General features: G+C 42.6%; 2 long non-coding RNA genes across 2 annotated transcripts; both read left to right on the top strand.

Annotated features, from left to right (window-relative positions):
* Positions 1-10,708: 10,708 nt before the first annotated feature.
* LOC113035312 (uncharacterized) lies at positions 10,709-11,201 on the top strand. The gene is made up of 2 exons (XR_003274337.1): positions 10,709-10,911; positions 11,026-11,201. It is a non-coding gene; the product is annotated as an uncharacterized LOC113035312 (long non-coding RNA).
* Positions 11,202-12,342: 1,141 nt separating this feature from the next.
* LOC113035540 (uncharacterized) lies at positions 12,343-13,878 on the top strand. The gene is made up of 2 exons (XR_003274357.1): positions 12,343-13,446; positions 13,657-13,878. It is a non-coding gene; the product is annotated as an uncharacterized LOC113035540 (long non-coding RNA).
* Positions 13,879-16,521: the final 2,643 nt, after the last annotated feature.

The raw sequence follows: 16,521 nt of genomic DNA, 5'->3' as shown, positions 1-16,521 counted from the left end.
GTGTTGTGACAGTGAGCAAGAGGGTGGCATGGTTTACTCAAGGCAGCGCATTCATCCACGTCTCTGCACCAGGAGCCGTTTCCATTGAAACCTGTTGGGCAGTGGCATGAAAAAGATCCAGGTGTGTTCAAGCAATGTGCCACTGGGTGACAAGGTGAATCCTTGCATTCATCAGTGTCAACACATGCCAGCTTCTCTTCATGATATCCCAATGGGCAAGAGCAGCTGTATGATCCAGGCAGGTTTTTGCAAACTTGGTCAAAGCGGCAGGCGTTGGTGTCTTTGCATTCATTTATATCCTCACAGCCTGAGCTAATGGCTTTGTACCCCGGAGAGCACCGACAGAGGAAGGACCCTATGGTGTTGTTACAAAATGAGTGCTCTGGACACTGGCTGTTTTCTGGTTCCTGACACTCATCCACGTCCTGGCACTCAGTACCATTCAGTTTGAACCCTTCATTACAGGGGCAGTCGTAAGACCCGTGGATGTTGACGCATGTGGAATGGGGCTGGCACACTGAAGAGTTTGAGCACTCATCCACATCTACACATTCCGTATTGTTACTCCAGAATCCTTCGACACATTCACAGAAATATGAGCCAATAGCATTGACACATGTTCCATTGGTGCAAAGCTCCCCTAGTTCTTTGTTACTACATTCATCAATGTCCACGCACAAGTTATCGACACTGGAAAATCCTCTGTCACAAGGACACAGGTAACTACCATTGGTGTTGATACACCTGCTATGTTCCGGACAGGTAATGTTATCTAGGCATTCATTGATCTCCTCGCAGACAGTGCTATTTCCTCGGTAACCTTCCCAGCATTTACAAAAAGAAGATCCAATTGTGTTTAAGCAGTTGGAAAATTTAGGACACAGAGTAAGGCCAAGTGAGCACTCGTCTATGTCCACACACAGAGTGCCATTCCTTGTAAAACCAGGGTCACAGGTACATTTGTAGCTCCCTTCTAGATTAGTACAGGTACTGTTGTCAGGGCAAGGGAAGTCACCCATCGCACATTCATCTATATCCAGACAGTGCGTCCCGTTGTCTTGAAAACCACTCCAACATGTGCAGATGAAGGAACCATTTGTGTTGAAACAGTTGGAGAAGGCAGGACAGATTTGATGCTGTAGTTTGCCACATTCATCCACATCCCAGCAGTCAGTTCCTGTTCCTTCATAACCATCTGCACACTGACAGTAGAAGGAACCCTCATGTGGAAGGCACTTGGCGAGTGGGTGGCAGTTGGCACTAGCGTTCAGGCAGGTTGTTTCATTCACACATGTTCCCTTGTTGTACTCCCGTCCCAAGATACATGAACAGGTGTACGATCCGGGAATGTTGCTACACGTCATGTTCTTGCTACAGGCTGTGACCAGCTGACATTCATCCACATCATCACACACAAAGCCATCACCCTGGTATCCATGCTTGCACTGGCAGCGGTAGGATCCGTTGGTGTTGAGGCATAAAGCTAAGGCGCTGCAGTTGTGTGGCAGGGTACTATTCTCCTGGCATTCGTTCACATCCTGACAGTCAAAGCCATTTCCCTCCATGCCAAGTGGGCAGACACAGGAGAATGATCCAGGTGTGTTAGTGCAGCTGGCAGCTGGGTGGCATCCTTCGTTTTGGCCTTGGCACTCATCGAAGTCTATAATTTATCCAAAATGGGACAGTGTCAGCGAAACAGCTCCGAATGGTGCTAAAAAAAAAGCTCAAAGAAAGTCCACTGATTGGTGCAAAAGAACCAATTTTTCCAATTGAAGGTTAAATGAGGATTTATTACTTACCAGAGCAGTTTTTTCCATCACCCGTAAAACCGCTGAGACAGAAACAGGAATGGCTGCCCACTGTGTTGACACACTTAGCAAATTCACTGCAATCCTGTTGACCTGTCTCACATTCGTTCACATCTACAAAGGTAACAGGAAATGAGGTGTAAGGTAGGGTAGAAAAAAAAAGGAAAATAATATAGATTAAAAAAATGTTATATGCAAACTTTAATCTAGAAGTGAGATAAAATACATATAAGTTTAACCTCCTAAGACACAAACTCTTCCACAGCATGCATTTTTAATTTCTCTTTGCTATTTGAGCTGATTGGGACCTGATGAATGTAAAAACAAAGAATTATGTGATTTTTTTTTAACCTGATTTTTGTTTCTGAGAAAAATTCGATCCGCATATAAGGATGTTCGCTTTAAATTCAGATAGAAGAGTGGCGGTATAACGTCCTTGTAAGTGTATATCAGGCCCTTGTAGAGCAAAATTTTGTATTTTAGTCTAGACAACCCAAAATGTGATGTCCACATTGGACGCCAAATATTAGGAAATGAATACTATAAATGAAGTAACTCATTATTCTGGATCCAGGAAGAGCGGGTGGTTTGTTAATCAGTATTAAGCCTGGTTTCTTAAACAGTTTGAATAAAAAGCCCAATCAAACCGTATATGAGAGATACGCATTTATATTATTGAGAATTTTGTTTTGTTAACTTTATAATAAAGTGTTAAACATGCCTTGACAGAGTAATTGTGAGACATATGAAAAGTTTGTTTTACCGACACACTGAGTTCCATTGAGAGTGTAGCCCTGTTTGCAGGTGCAGGAAAATGATCCTGGGATATTTTTACACTCCATTTCATTTTGAGGACAAACATTTTCCCTCTGGCACTCGTCTATGTCGGAGCAAGTCAGTCCATTGCCCGTGTAGCCCAGGTCACAAACGCACTGGTATCCAGTTGGTGAACGGTGGCACAGGCCGCGACTGTCGCACGCAGGGTCACACAGTGGGCTGGGTGGCACACAAGTGTTATTAAAGGCCACTGTACCATTCAAACATGAGCAGACGTGAGAACCGGCCGAGTTGATACATGTTGAGAAAGCGGGGCAGGTTGTATTAGAGATGGAGCATTCGTCCACGTCCTGACAGAAGAAGCCATCGCCCCTGAAACCCTCCTGACAAGTGCATAAGAAGTTCCCTATTAGGTTAGTGCAGTTTGCTCGTGCGTGGCATATATCCTTCTGAGAACACTCGTCTGCATCCACGCACTGAGTGCCGTTTGCTACAAAGCCACTCTTGCAGGTGCAGGTGTATGAGCCTTGCGTGTTGATACACGTGGCATGGACATGACATGGGTTGTCTTTACACTCATCAATATCGATGCAATTCATGTTGCTACCAGGGCGGTAGTACCCAACCCGGCATGGACACTGGTACGCCCCGTCGGTGTTATTGCACTCTTCATTCACGCCACAGGGATTCTTCAATTCCTTGCACTCATTTATATCCTGGCAAAGAGTACGGTTAATCAAGACGTAGCCAGGCTGACACAGGCATGAAAAGGATCCCTGATTGTTGACACACGTAGCTTTGTTTCTGCAACCTCCGTTATCCACCAAACACTCATTTATATCCCTGCATTGCTGTATCCCATCTCCAGAATAACCCACCTGACAAGTACAGTTGTAGGAGCCTGGAAGGTTAATGCACAGAGCACTGGTGTGGCACTGCTTAGCCTGCGAGCATTCATCCACATCCTCACAGGTAAAACCGTTCCCCCTGTATCCCTCCAAGCACTGACAAGAGAAGGACCCAGGTGAATTCGTGCAGGTTGCGTAGGGGCTGCAGCGGCCGGGCACGCACTCATCCACGTCAATGCACTGGGAGTTATTAAAGATAAAGCCGCGGCCACAGTCACAGTAGTACGAGCCACCAGTGTTCACACAGGTAGTGGTAGAAGGACAGATGTTAGTTCTTTCACACTCATTTATGTCGTTACACTGTCTTCCGTTTCCAAGAAAACCAACTGGACAAGAGCACTCATAACTGCCCATCCTGTTGATGCACACCGCCCTGGGGTCACATGCATTGTTTCCATTGCATTCGTTTATGTCTACGCATGTCAGCCCATTCCCAGCAAAGCCACTTTTGCAAGTACACGTGTATGACCCTAAGCTGTTTTCACAATCTGCAAAACGGCTGCAGGTGCTAGCGGCACATTCATCGATGTCCACACAATTCCTTCCAATATTTTCAAAGCCAGGGCTGCATACGCAACTGTAGGATCCAGGCAGGTTTCTACAACCTCTGTAGCCACGTCCAGAAGGACACACATTTGGAGTCTCTGAGCATTCATCTACATCCAGACATAGGTACTTTCCATTGCCCTTATAACCAGGATTACAGGCACAGACGTGAGACCCTGGGGTGTTGGTGCAGGTGGCGTTCCAATGGCAAATATTCGGTGTTGTGCATTCATTAATATCAGTACACTGAAAGCCGTTACCACTAAAGCCACTTTTACACTGGCATTTTCGTCCTCCCTCAAAGTTAGTACAGAGGGCATATTCATGGCAACCCCCGTTGTCTCTTTGACACTCATCTACGTCCTCGCAGGTTGTACCATCTCCAGTGTATCCACTGCGGCAGACACAGTTATAGCTGCCTAAGGTATTGGTGCAGTCTGCCTGTTTGTGGCAGTTGTTCAAGCCACTGCCACATTCGTCGATGTCGCTGCACGTCAGACCATCGCCCTGGTAGCCCATTCTACACGCACAGGTAAAGGTGTTACTGATCCTTATACAGTCAGCGTTGGGGTTACATTTGCTGCCTGCTCCCTCACAGTCCCTCAGATCAACTGAAAAGACATAAAGACAAGAAATGAGCTTGAAAGAAGATGCACCTGATCATGTGTCACCTGAAAGTATTATGCAGAAGTCTGACACCTGCACCGCAGTAATCCAGCACTGCAAATAGACTGAACAGCCACAGAAGTGAAAACCTGTGAAGGCAAAGAAAAGAAAATTATGGGAACATAACTATTTAAAGTAGCATATGCAACAATATACTTTTTCTAGAAACATTCTGTACTCTTCTTGGACAATGGATAAACAAGAAGAGTACATACAAAGGTATACAAAGGTAAGGAGAGAGGAATTTCATCCAACTTGGACATTTTATAGCTCTCTAAGTACAGATAAACACCCATGTTATACCCAAGTGGCCTCAGTTTCTACCTTATGTAGAGTGAGGTGAAATGTCATCCAGGTTTGTTTGTCAAGCTTTGGTGTGTAACTAGGCTTTTGTAACCAGAGAGCATGTGTTACCTTTTTTACTCTACTTACAGGCCTACTTTCATCACTCATCATCATTGTTACGGTCGATTTAACACAAATAAACCTATGGGGTTATCTTGACTCACCATCTAAGTAGGACTGTCGTTTGCAATAAGAAAAAACATGTTTTTGTTGAGTTCCTAAAAATATACTATGGCCAGGGGCGGAGCGGGGGGGTGGCTTACGGGGCTTAAGCCCGGGTTGTTTTGTCAGAAGCCCGGGGTATTTTGGAGTGTAATTTTTTCATAGTTAGATGCCTGGCTGACAACTGTATAAAACAAAAAGTACACACAATATTCGAAGCACATAGTGCACACTGTGGGAATTTACGACTGTGCGTGAATCCCCCCCTGATATTGGTATGATCCGAGCTCAGGCACTAAGCGACTGAGCGAGGGGGCGGGGGGAGCTGCTGCCCGTGAGTGCGCTGTTGGAGAGACGGAACCAGCCATACTAAGGAGAGCTTAAGTTTGACAAGGTACCAAAGCAAATCATTCGTACCGTACAAATAATGTAAATATGACGGTGCATCACGAAAGATTGATATGAAACTGATCACTTGACCAATATTATTTTACTTGCTCTTCAAGTGAATCAACAAATGGCGAAATGAAAAGCCGAACAAATGCTATTTTTTAGAGAGTCTTAGCTTACGTGTGTTTATTTCATATTTTCAGTTGTTACCCTCCCCGACTAAATCGGTTTCAGTTATGTACTGAAATATAAGAATGGACATTAGAGGCTTCTTTCAAAGAAAAAACTCAGGTAAATGTTATTTTATATATTATGCTTTGTATGTTGTTCAGTATATTTCTATGCAAAACAAGAGGGATTTCAGTACACAGCAGGATATTCACATTTGTAACCAGATATTTACACTTTAGGGAGAAAACATAAAACATTTTTACTGTACAACATCAATTTAGATTAAACTTTTGTTTTAGATAAATATTGAAATATCTTTTGAATTAGTTAAATGTCAGAATAAAGAGAGACAGAGCTGTCTATTTTTTATCACTTTCATCAAATGTAGGAGTACATGTACACTAAGTTTGTTAATTAATAAGAAACTCCAGACGATTCCATTCTGAGCTGAAGAAGCTTCTGATAGGTTAGTAGAGTCCATGTGAGTAAATTGGTGGCACAGCTGTGGATGCATATAAGGCAAAACACAGAGCCTGTTTCTTGACATGGGAAAATCAAGAGATATCAACCAAAACACCAGGAAAAGAACTGTGGAGCTCCATAAATGTGGCTCAGTTTGAATACAATTTGGTGCCATTTGCAATTAAGAAATACAGATAGTTTCTCTCTTTACTCTCAAAGTTAACAAATATGTTTTTATATTTATCAATCTAAAACAATAAACATTTAGTCTGATTTGATCTTACAATTAAAAAAGTGTTTGTGTTTTGATCTGAAGAGTACATAAATATCTGGTTTCAACTGTATATTTGATGATTGTCAGCACAAAGAGGGAGAGAGAGGAACAGAGAGGGAGGGAGAGAGAGGGAGATGGAGAATGAGGACAGAACAGAGATGAACAAGAGCAGGTGAGACACACATGTTAGTCAAATGGTTGTTTACCAAAAGTATCACCGTATCATAGGTACTCATGTATCTAGTACCTAGTGTTTCTTTTTAGGTTTGCTATTTTTCAAATTCTATATTTATTATGTTTTGCAGGCTTGTTTGCACAACAAGGCTAAATAATTATATAAACTTTTCTCAATCTAAATATTGTACTTTGGTAGAATTAAAAAAATAAGTGTAGTGCAGGTCTATGATGATTTTTAGTGCTACTATCATCTAGTTCTGATTCTGGTTCTGTCTTGGTTAAATCCTAAGTAGTCCTGGTTTTGAACTGTTGTAGTCCTGTTTTAATTCCGGATCAGTTCTGGGTCTGGTTGAATTGGGGTTTAGTCCTCGTGTCTTGATACAGCCCTGACCTTGTTCTGCCTCGCTGCTTAATTAAAAAACTAGTTTAAGGTGTCTTGCACATGTGATATATATATTTCCCTATATGAAGTCATTCTTTTTTGAACAAAAGTCAAAACAGAGCCTATTAATCTTTCAGTCATTTCTACCCCCCCCCCCCCCCCCCCCAAAAAAAAAAAAAAAAATCCCACATGCATACTACCCTTTAGGGCTAAGCCCCGGGTGTTTCAAATGTCTGGCTCCGCCTCTGACTATGGCTACATCATACCATGAAATTAGATCTCCTATAGTTAATGCATTCACTTAATAAAAGAAATGTCAAAGTAATCGTAACACTTTCTAAGACATAGCATGCCTAAATATTCCAACCTGGTTTTACCATAAATGAAGACATTGAGTTTTATATTTAAAGCAAATATTTCATTTCACCTAAAAATAAACGCCCCAAACCCGATTAAAGGTCTTTGTGTGATTAATTTGTCTTTTGTCTCACAATGAGAAATCGATTTTGTGGACTTGTAAGATCTGGCAGTTATTTGGCGTCTGAAAAAATGTCATGTGCTGCACAAACTGGCTGATGGTATTAAAGATCAAAAAGCAAAAATCATTTCTGTTGATGACGTTATAATTTTCGGCATTATGATGACAAAATTTTCAGTTTTTTGTTGACTTCAGAGAAGTAATAAGAAATTAAGGTAATTACAATGCTCTGCTCTGATAATCCTGATTTACAAAATGAAAAAAGTGAAGCACTTTTGTTATTTATTCATTTGTTTTTTGGTTTTGTTTTAGGTTCTTTTTTAATTTTCCTGACCTGTTCATCCTCTTTGTGTTGTAAACTGAAAGAAACACAGTTCGCCATTCCACTGCCATATTTTCTACTTCCTTTGCATGATTAAAGGTTAAAAGTAATTACAGCTGACAGCTATAGGATTTTTAATGGATTTTGGATACCAGTATTTGGGGATTTAAAAGTACTATATTCCAATATATGAGACAACTTTTTAAAATTTATTTGGACACACAAAATTAGAACCGTTTTTTATAACCTTTGTTATATGTTTTCTTTTAAACTACTCACTTGCACTTATCACCGATTGCTCAGCAGCTGGGTAGTTGTATTTGTGGCATTTCAAACACTGGTATTAACACCACGGAATATTGATTTTACATATTAAAGGAAGTCAAGTAAAGGAAGTCTGCTGTTTTTTTGTTTTGTTGTAATGCATGTTACTGTGTAACACTATGTAACATGCATTACATAGTAAAATAAATATTCCTGTGTCTTTATGTCTTGAGCATTTGAAAATGCTGTATTAATGTGAGTGGAGAGGACAACCTCATTACAGGCTAAATACCAGGAACTCTCCTTAAGTCGCATTAAAACTGGGCGAGGCTGCTGAATGAGAGTTCAAATGTCTCCATTATTCAAAAAAAGGTGATCAAGACTGTGCAACCCTCATAAAATAGTTAAAATGTGTTTTTCTCATCTCTTCTTTACTTTAAAACCATTTTTTAACTTTGATAAATTGCAACGCCGATAAAATGGCAAATAGCTAACAATGGCAGGCAATATTGTCAGCCGGTATTATTTGCTGATTGGTTGAGGTCTAAAAAACCTCCTTAATTACTGGGACTTGGTGCAGATCATATTACTTCCAGGCTGGACTACTGTAATTCATTATTATCAGGAAGTCCTAAAAACTCACTGAAAAGCCTTCAGCTAATCCAAAATGCTGCAGCAAGAGTCCTGACAGGGACTAGAAAGAGAGAGCAGATTTCTCCTGTTTTGGCTTCCCTTCATTGGCTTCCTGTTAAATCCAGAATTCAATTCAAAATCCTGCTCCTCACATACAAGGTCTTAAATAATCAGGCCCCATCTTATCTTAATGACCTCATAGTACCATATCACCCTATTAGAGCACTTCGCTCTCGCTCTGCAGGCCTACTTGTTGTTCCCAGAGTATTTAAAAGTAGAATGGGAGGCAGAGCCTTCAGTTTTCAGGCCCCTCTTCTGTGGAACCTGTCATGGGTCTGAGTCTGTGACCCAGGGATCATGTGTTATTTTTGAGTTGAATGAATATTATGAGTTTTATTCGTCTTTCTTAATTATTTATGGTTGTGGTGCGATCTGCTCCTGGGGCCCGTTCTTCGTACCTCGCTAAGTAGGTTAGCCGGATTAGATTGTTGACGATTTCGCGTGATCCTGGATCAGTCGGTTCCCCGAAGCTCATCCGGGACTTGCTGTCATAGCAACAGAGCCGTAAGCGTAAACCTGCTCCCGAGCAGGTTTACTTTATGTAAACAGGATTAGATCGCGGCCACGCAGGTATGTCCGCTTCATTTATACGAAAGCAACAGCGATATTTTTCCACTGTTTCACCATAAATAAATATTATCAATGCAACTAAAGATAATGCAGCACTTGATCCTTTTATTGATGTCACACAGATACATACAGGTCATTTCCTAAAAAAGGGAAATGTACTATTAACATTCTATTACATGTATGTGATTATTACAGATGTAATTCATATTTCAGAGTAGTAATTGTAAATTACTTCGTGTAATCAAGATGAGAGACCACGGCTATAAAAGCGAAGGTGGATTTGGGAAGCCTGTCGCAGCCATGTCCTGTCCGTATACGCGACCAACCCATTGCGGAAGGTGCAAGATTGATAAGGAGAGTTTTCAGAATTCAGCGTATATTACGGGATAGACAGGATCCTTTAGCTCAGCGCGACAGTGTGCTCATAGAGAGATATCGATATTCCCGTGAGGGTATTATTTACTTAACCAACTTGTTGACGAGGGGGTGCAGGACCACCACCTGTCTTTTTTTCCTCTGCCCTTTTCTTGGTTGCTGTTATGAACAAACTAACAGAGTATTACAGGCCAGTATTACCTTGCCAAGAGACGCAAAGCAATCTAAGAGATAAATATTACCATTCTGTAGAATACTCCTGTATTCCACTTTTACTTGTTCCCATGTTCTTGTGGGTCCTGTTGTGGCTCTAATGTGAAAGGGGATATAATATAACACATTATAATATAATATAATGCCATATGATATTGGACAATATAGTGTCATATGATAGATCTACCCTACCGCCTACTGGTGTTGGCCAGAGGGGCCGATGGCACGATATGGCAGCCTGGCTACAACCGTAGCTGCCTCCACCAGTGTGTGAATGTGGGAGTGAATGAATAGTGGTATCGTAAAGCGCTTTGGGTGCCTTGGAAAGCTCTATATAAACCCAATCCATTATTATTATTATTATTAAATTACCTACGAGTTTGATTTGTCAGCGACTTTCTGCCAGCCCTCTCTCCTTGCTTTTGCAGCCTTTGCAGTGTTCTCTTGCGTTTTAATTAAACTCTGAAACTCCTGAAATCCCTCACTCATGAGTTCTTGCTCTGCTGCCGGAAAATACCGAGCACGCCCCTTGGACATTTTCGCCGACCAATCAGCGGGTTGCCGATCAATGTTTCTACTATCGATGCGTAGCCCCTTTTACGACACCCAGTGATGTCACATTCCTGCGTCCAGCTGTAGTAATCGTCAACAGCAGGTGTGTTCGGGGAACCGGATTAGCGAGCTCACGGTTAGCGCGATGATTTGATCTTGGATGTGTCATTTGATCTTGGATGTAGTAAGCGACGTACGAAGAACGGGCCCCTGGTTCCTCATTTCCCTGTGTGTTGTTATGTCAGCTTTGCTGCCCCACCAGGCCTGCAGAGTCCCTGCCTTGGAGCCAGCCACACCTGTGACAATCACTCACCTGTTGCTGATCTGCCTAATCAAGGAGCTCTACTCAGCGCAGGATTATTAATCTAGAAATACAGTTAGTGCTCAGCTTGTATAATCGTGTTTTCAGTTACTCTCTTGTTGGAATGGTTAATGTGTTTTGTCTGTCGGTGGATGGGACGGCACTCATCGTGGCATCTCTTGTTTCCAGGGTGATTACGCAAACGTGTGGAGGGAGCAGCACACTGTTGAACACAGCACTGAGGAGGACGAAACAGTACCACGCATCACGGAGAGGAATCACAGCACGGGGAATTGGGAGAGCACACACTGTGGATTACTGGCACTGTTTTCTCTGTAAATAAACACACTTTCTCCATTCTAAAAGTCCAGCGTTTGGCTTCTTTTTCAGCCAACCTTGACAGAACCAGCTTCCAGTTTGGATTCGGGAGACAGACACTATCTCTACTTTTAAGATTAGGCTTAAAACTTTCCTTTTTGCTAAAGCATATAGTTAGGGCTGGACCAGGTGACCCTGAATCCTCCCTTAGTTATGCTGCAATAGTCATAGGCTGCTGGGGAATTCCCATGATGCACTGAGTTTTTCCCTTTCAGTCACCTTTCTCACTCACTATGTTTTAATAGACCTCTCTGCATTGAATCACACTTGTTATTAATCGCTGTCTCTCTTCCACAGCATGTCTTTATCCTGTCTTCCTTCTCTCACCCCAACCGGTCGCAGCAGATGGCCCCGCCCTTCCCAGAGCCTGGTTCTGCTGGAGGTTTCTTCCTGTTAAAAGGGAGTTTTTTCTTCCCACTGTCACCAAAGTGCTTGCTCATAGGGGGTCATATGATTGTTGGGTTTTCTCTGTATCTATTATTATAGGGTCTACTGTACAATATAAAACGCCTTGAGGCGACTGTTGTTGTGATTTTACGCTATATAAATAAAACTGAATTGAATTGGATTGAATTGGAGGTATCTCCTATCACTGATGGTATGCAAATCAAAAAATGGAGAAAGTATTAGAGTGTTTTAAACACACTAATTTCTGTTTTTTCAGCTCACATAAATTGGTTGTGAATACTGTTAGGTTTTGTATTGTTGATTGTCATTTATGCTTAGAAATATTTAACCATATATGCTTAGAGTTTTATAATTAGTTGTAGATTGGTAGAGGTTTGATCCTTGATAGTCTGCAAACTTTGTGTGCATTAGAGAGCACTCTGGGAGCATGGGAGAGGTCGTACCTTCTCTTATTGTCTTATGGTAGGATAAACGTATCTATATCTGTTTTAGTCTAAGTGCCTTTTGTTTAGATGAACTGTTGGACTTCCAGACCAGCAGGTTTAGGGAAGTCTTTATGGGGTCACACTCTGACCCCACACACACACACACACACACACACTCACAGTATTCTTTGTTCACATGTATACCTATGTAAGATGTTATGTGTTAATGACCCTATGCATATTCATGTAACCACAATAAAAGGAGTGCTATGGGGAACCTGGCTGAGAGTCTGACGGAGGTCAAGTGGTGCGACGCAGAGCTGCAACGACACTTGGCTCCAAGCAGGTCTCCCTTATGCATGAGTAACAAGAAGAACTTTGCCTACTTGGTGTTCAGTGCTTTTGCTGTGTTTTTAAATTGTCTCGTTCCAGCAGTGGGCCTGTGCTAGACAGACCCAACATTAATTGGTCCTTCGATGCCGGATCCCTAGAATTGACATCCACCGAGGGGAAAAAGAGACACGCCGAAAGACGTCAGCCAGGACGTATAGAAGTTCCTGTAGTAAAGTCCCGAGACGTGAGAATTTGTCATCGGGCCGGTGGATTAGCTGTCTGTTTTTTCTCCTCGCTGGATGGTGATTGACGGGATTCGAGATTAATGCAAGAACAGCACCAAGTAAGTACTGTACAAAGAAGAGCGCTGTAGCTGCGCGGGTTCACGCGGACCTGAGCCGTGCGGTTAATCGCAGGCTTATAAAGGAAAGAGAGCAACGCCTATGCCGTGCGGTTTCACGCAGGCAGGTGCAGCTCTGGCAAGCCGTTAGAGCCATAAATCGCCACTTTCCTAACCCGTTTGGTTAAGAAATGGCGTAAAAAACGCCGTTTAATTATTCAAAACGCCGAAAAAAGCGGCGTTCTGTTCCGACAAACGCCGCTTTTTCCGCCACTCGGATGGCGCCCTGAACGCACCATCCGAGTGACGTAAAAAGCGGCGTTCAAAGACAGACGGAAACGCCGTTTTTTACGCTACTCGGCACAAAACGCCGTTTTTATGCATCTTTGAACGGCGTTTTTTTTACGGCGTTCTCTGCCAGCTGTAACGGCGTTTAAAACGGCGTTTTATTGAAATTATGCAGGGCACGCCCCATGGTTCCCTCATCCAATTACATTCAACTCATTTCACCCAATCAAAGAAGAGGAAGTGCAGACCACACTAATGCATCACCGATTCACCTTGCTGCTAAGTGATTGCCTATTCAGTACCAGTGCTTGTCACAGTATTCACTTGTATTATAATCCCACTATGCATTTTGATGTGTTTAAGGCATGATCGAGCAAACAAACGACAGAATACTTTTTCTGAAACCTTAACTGTGTTACCTGTTATGGCAGCTAACAGGTAATGAGCAGAGCTAGCTCTGCTCATTTCTGAGCTTCTTTCTTATTTTCCTCTTTACTTCTCTTAACCTTTAACTTATGTTTTAGCAATCAGATCCTGCCATCTTGCATTACCGCTTCGTGCTAGTTATGTTGACTTTTCTCTTCTTTTGTCTCCACTTTTTTCACCCGTGTTTGGACACTCGGCGCATGGCTCCTTTGTTTACATTAGGGATCAGCTGTTAGCGCTGCGCCCTGCAGCTGCGCTACCGGCAGACAGACCCTACATCCCCAGTGAGGGAAGAAACGGGGGTGATGTCTCCCGAGGACACCTCACACACCATCTCTCCTTCCTGTAATCACTTTAAATGTGAGATCGCTCCCTGTCCTCCCGTACTGGTGATGGTGAAGCCAAGGAGAGAAGGCCCAAGTAATAAACACCCGTTTCAAAGAACCGACCTGTGTCTGTGTTGTTGTGAATTCTGTCATGGAAATCAGTGCATTTCCTGAAAGAAATCTCTCCTTCCGGGTCATCCGTGGATCGAGTTTCCTTCGAGACGTGGGCAGCGATAAGCAGAGTTTTGTATAAGATTAATTATTCAAAGTAAGCTCAGGTATGCCGTTCAGCGGGTTAGTTACAGCGCCGGGAGTAGCCTGGGAGAACAAAATGATACAGAGACTGCTTTCCCAAAATCAACTCAAAGTTTATTCTTCTGTGCAGGGTTTTTATAGGCAGAAGGGTTCGTGTGTCAACAAGTTTCAAGTTACAAGTTACAACCATATAAGGAAGTTCCCCCTAGCTCTGAAAGGGGCCTTCTATAATCTCAACATACTTTTGACAGGTCCATTAAACACTAGACAGTTAGAATCCTTTAGTGATATAAGTTTGCACATGGTAGAATACTGCATGTAGTTATTTGCATTAGGAAATGTTTAACCATATATACCTAAAGGCACATAATCAATGGTGTGTGATCTTTAGCAGGCTGCAAACTTGATGTGCACTCGAGGAATGCACTGTCCCACTATACCACAGCAGGATCAACGCAGCTATGCCTGTTCCAGTTTAAGTGCCTTCTTTACATATAGATGAACTGTTGGATTTTCCAGACCAGCAGGCCAAAGGAAGTTGCCCGTGGGGTCGCAGCAAGAGGAGATGAAGTTCAAACAAAGGGCATTGCAGAAACAGGGTCCTTTGTATAATATCATCAAAAAAGGTATTCAGTACATGCTCCCAAAATACTAAAATATCTAACATTTCCTGTATCCTTTGGGGCAACAGACCTGAGTCACACTTTTAGAGAAGTACCTGGTGAGGTGGATTGAGAGGAATATCCATGATGCATGGCAGTTTGTTCACTCACTTCCTCTCCACCACAGCTTCCGAAGTGCAGCCAATCACAGAGCTTGCTCTCCTGATCCAAGAAGAACACATCAAAGTGCGCTGCACAAGCTTGCTCACAAAAAATAGCCTGCCCATACACTGCTTGTGTACAGCTTCTGTTTTGATCTTCCAGTTCAGCAAATGTATATATGTGGGTGTCCAGGTATTTGTGCTCCTCCACCACATCATATCAGTGGGTTCAGTATCTTATACTTTTGTCAAGATAATGCACACTGCAGCCGACAGTTATCAGAAAGAAGCCATTACCAAGTTACATGGATTCTTTTTTTTTTTTTATAACTTCATGTCATATAAACTAGTTATGTTATGTGCAACACTGTCATGTGCCACTCTGGTTTTATGTTTCAAATTCGTGTAAGACATCCACAGTACTCTGATGACATTGACAAGGACATCTCCAGTTTACATGGGAAACTATTATTTCATGTTCTTGAGATTACTTATTTACGTCACTTTTGAGAAAACGTACATACAGGTCTGATTCAAAACTGTATATCTATTTTTTTAATGCATGTTGAAAGGGCAAAAATATTCCTGAGATACTGTTAACATTATTAAATTTGAAGGCTATTATACAGTGGTATTACTTTAAACTGAGTAAAACGGTATTTTTTCAGTTTTCAAACATAACTTTTCCAGTACTTTTCCAGTGCTTTCAACACCATCAGGCCGACCCTCCTGGGTGATAAGTTAGCAGCGATGCAGGTGGATGCTTCTCTGGTGTCCTGGATTGTTGATTACCTGACAGGAAGACCACAATATGTACGTCTCCCACAGTGTGTGTCTGACAAGGTGATTAGCAACACAGGGACACCACAGGGGACTGTCCTCTCCCCCTTCCTCTTCACCCTCTACACCACAGACTTCAGCCACTGCACAGAGACCTGCCATCTTCAGAAGTTTTCTGATGACTCTGCGGTGGTTGGATGCATCAGCAGGGATGATGAGACAGAGTACCGGGCTGTGGTCGACTCCTTTGTCACGTGGTGTGAGCAGAATCATCTGCAGCTCAACGTGGCAAAGACCAAGGAACTGATCGTGGACTTCAGGAAGACCAGGAAACACTTGACCCCTGTTTCAATCCAGGGGGTCAGTGTTGACATTGTGGAGGACTATAAATACCTTGGAGTACACATTGACAATAAACTGGACTGGGCTAAAAACACCACAGCACTTTACAGGAAGGGCCAGAGTCGTCTCTATTTTTTGAGGCGACTGAGGTCCTTCAACATCTGCCAGAAAATGCTGAGGATTTTCTATGAGTCTGTGGTGGCCAGTGCGATCCTCTATGCTGTTGCATGCTGGGGGAGCAGGCTGAGGGTCGCAGATGCCAACAGACTTAATAAACTGATCCGTAAGGCCAGCAATGTTGTGGGGATGGAGCTGGACTCCCTCAAGGTGGTGTCGGAGAGGCGGATGCTGTCCAAGATAAAGACAATGTTGGATAACACCTCCCACCCACTCCATGACATGTTGGTCAGTCACAGGAGCACGTTCAGTGAGAGACTGAGATTACCGAAAAGCACCACTGAACGACACAGGAAATCATTCCTGCCTGTGGCCATCTCCCTGTACAACGCATCCAATTAACACACTGTTTGCTGCTACAACTACACATGTTTCTTTTCCAAATATTTATTTATAAGTGACTTATGTATGTATGTATGTATATATATGTATATATTGTACTAT

The sequence above is a fragment of the Astatotilapia calliptera genome, chromosome 13 (genome assembly GCF_900246225.1).
Source record: "Astatotilapia calliptera chromosome 13, fAstCal1.2, whole genome shotgun sequence".
Taxonomy (NCBI): domain Eukaryota; kingdom Metazoa; phylum Chordata; class Actinopteri; order Cichliformes; family Cichlidae; genus Astatotilapia; species Astatotilapia calliptera.
This window is presented reverse-complemented; position numbering and strand designations above follow the sequence as displayed.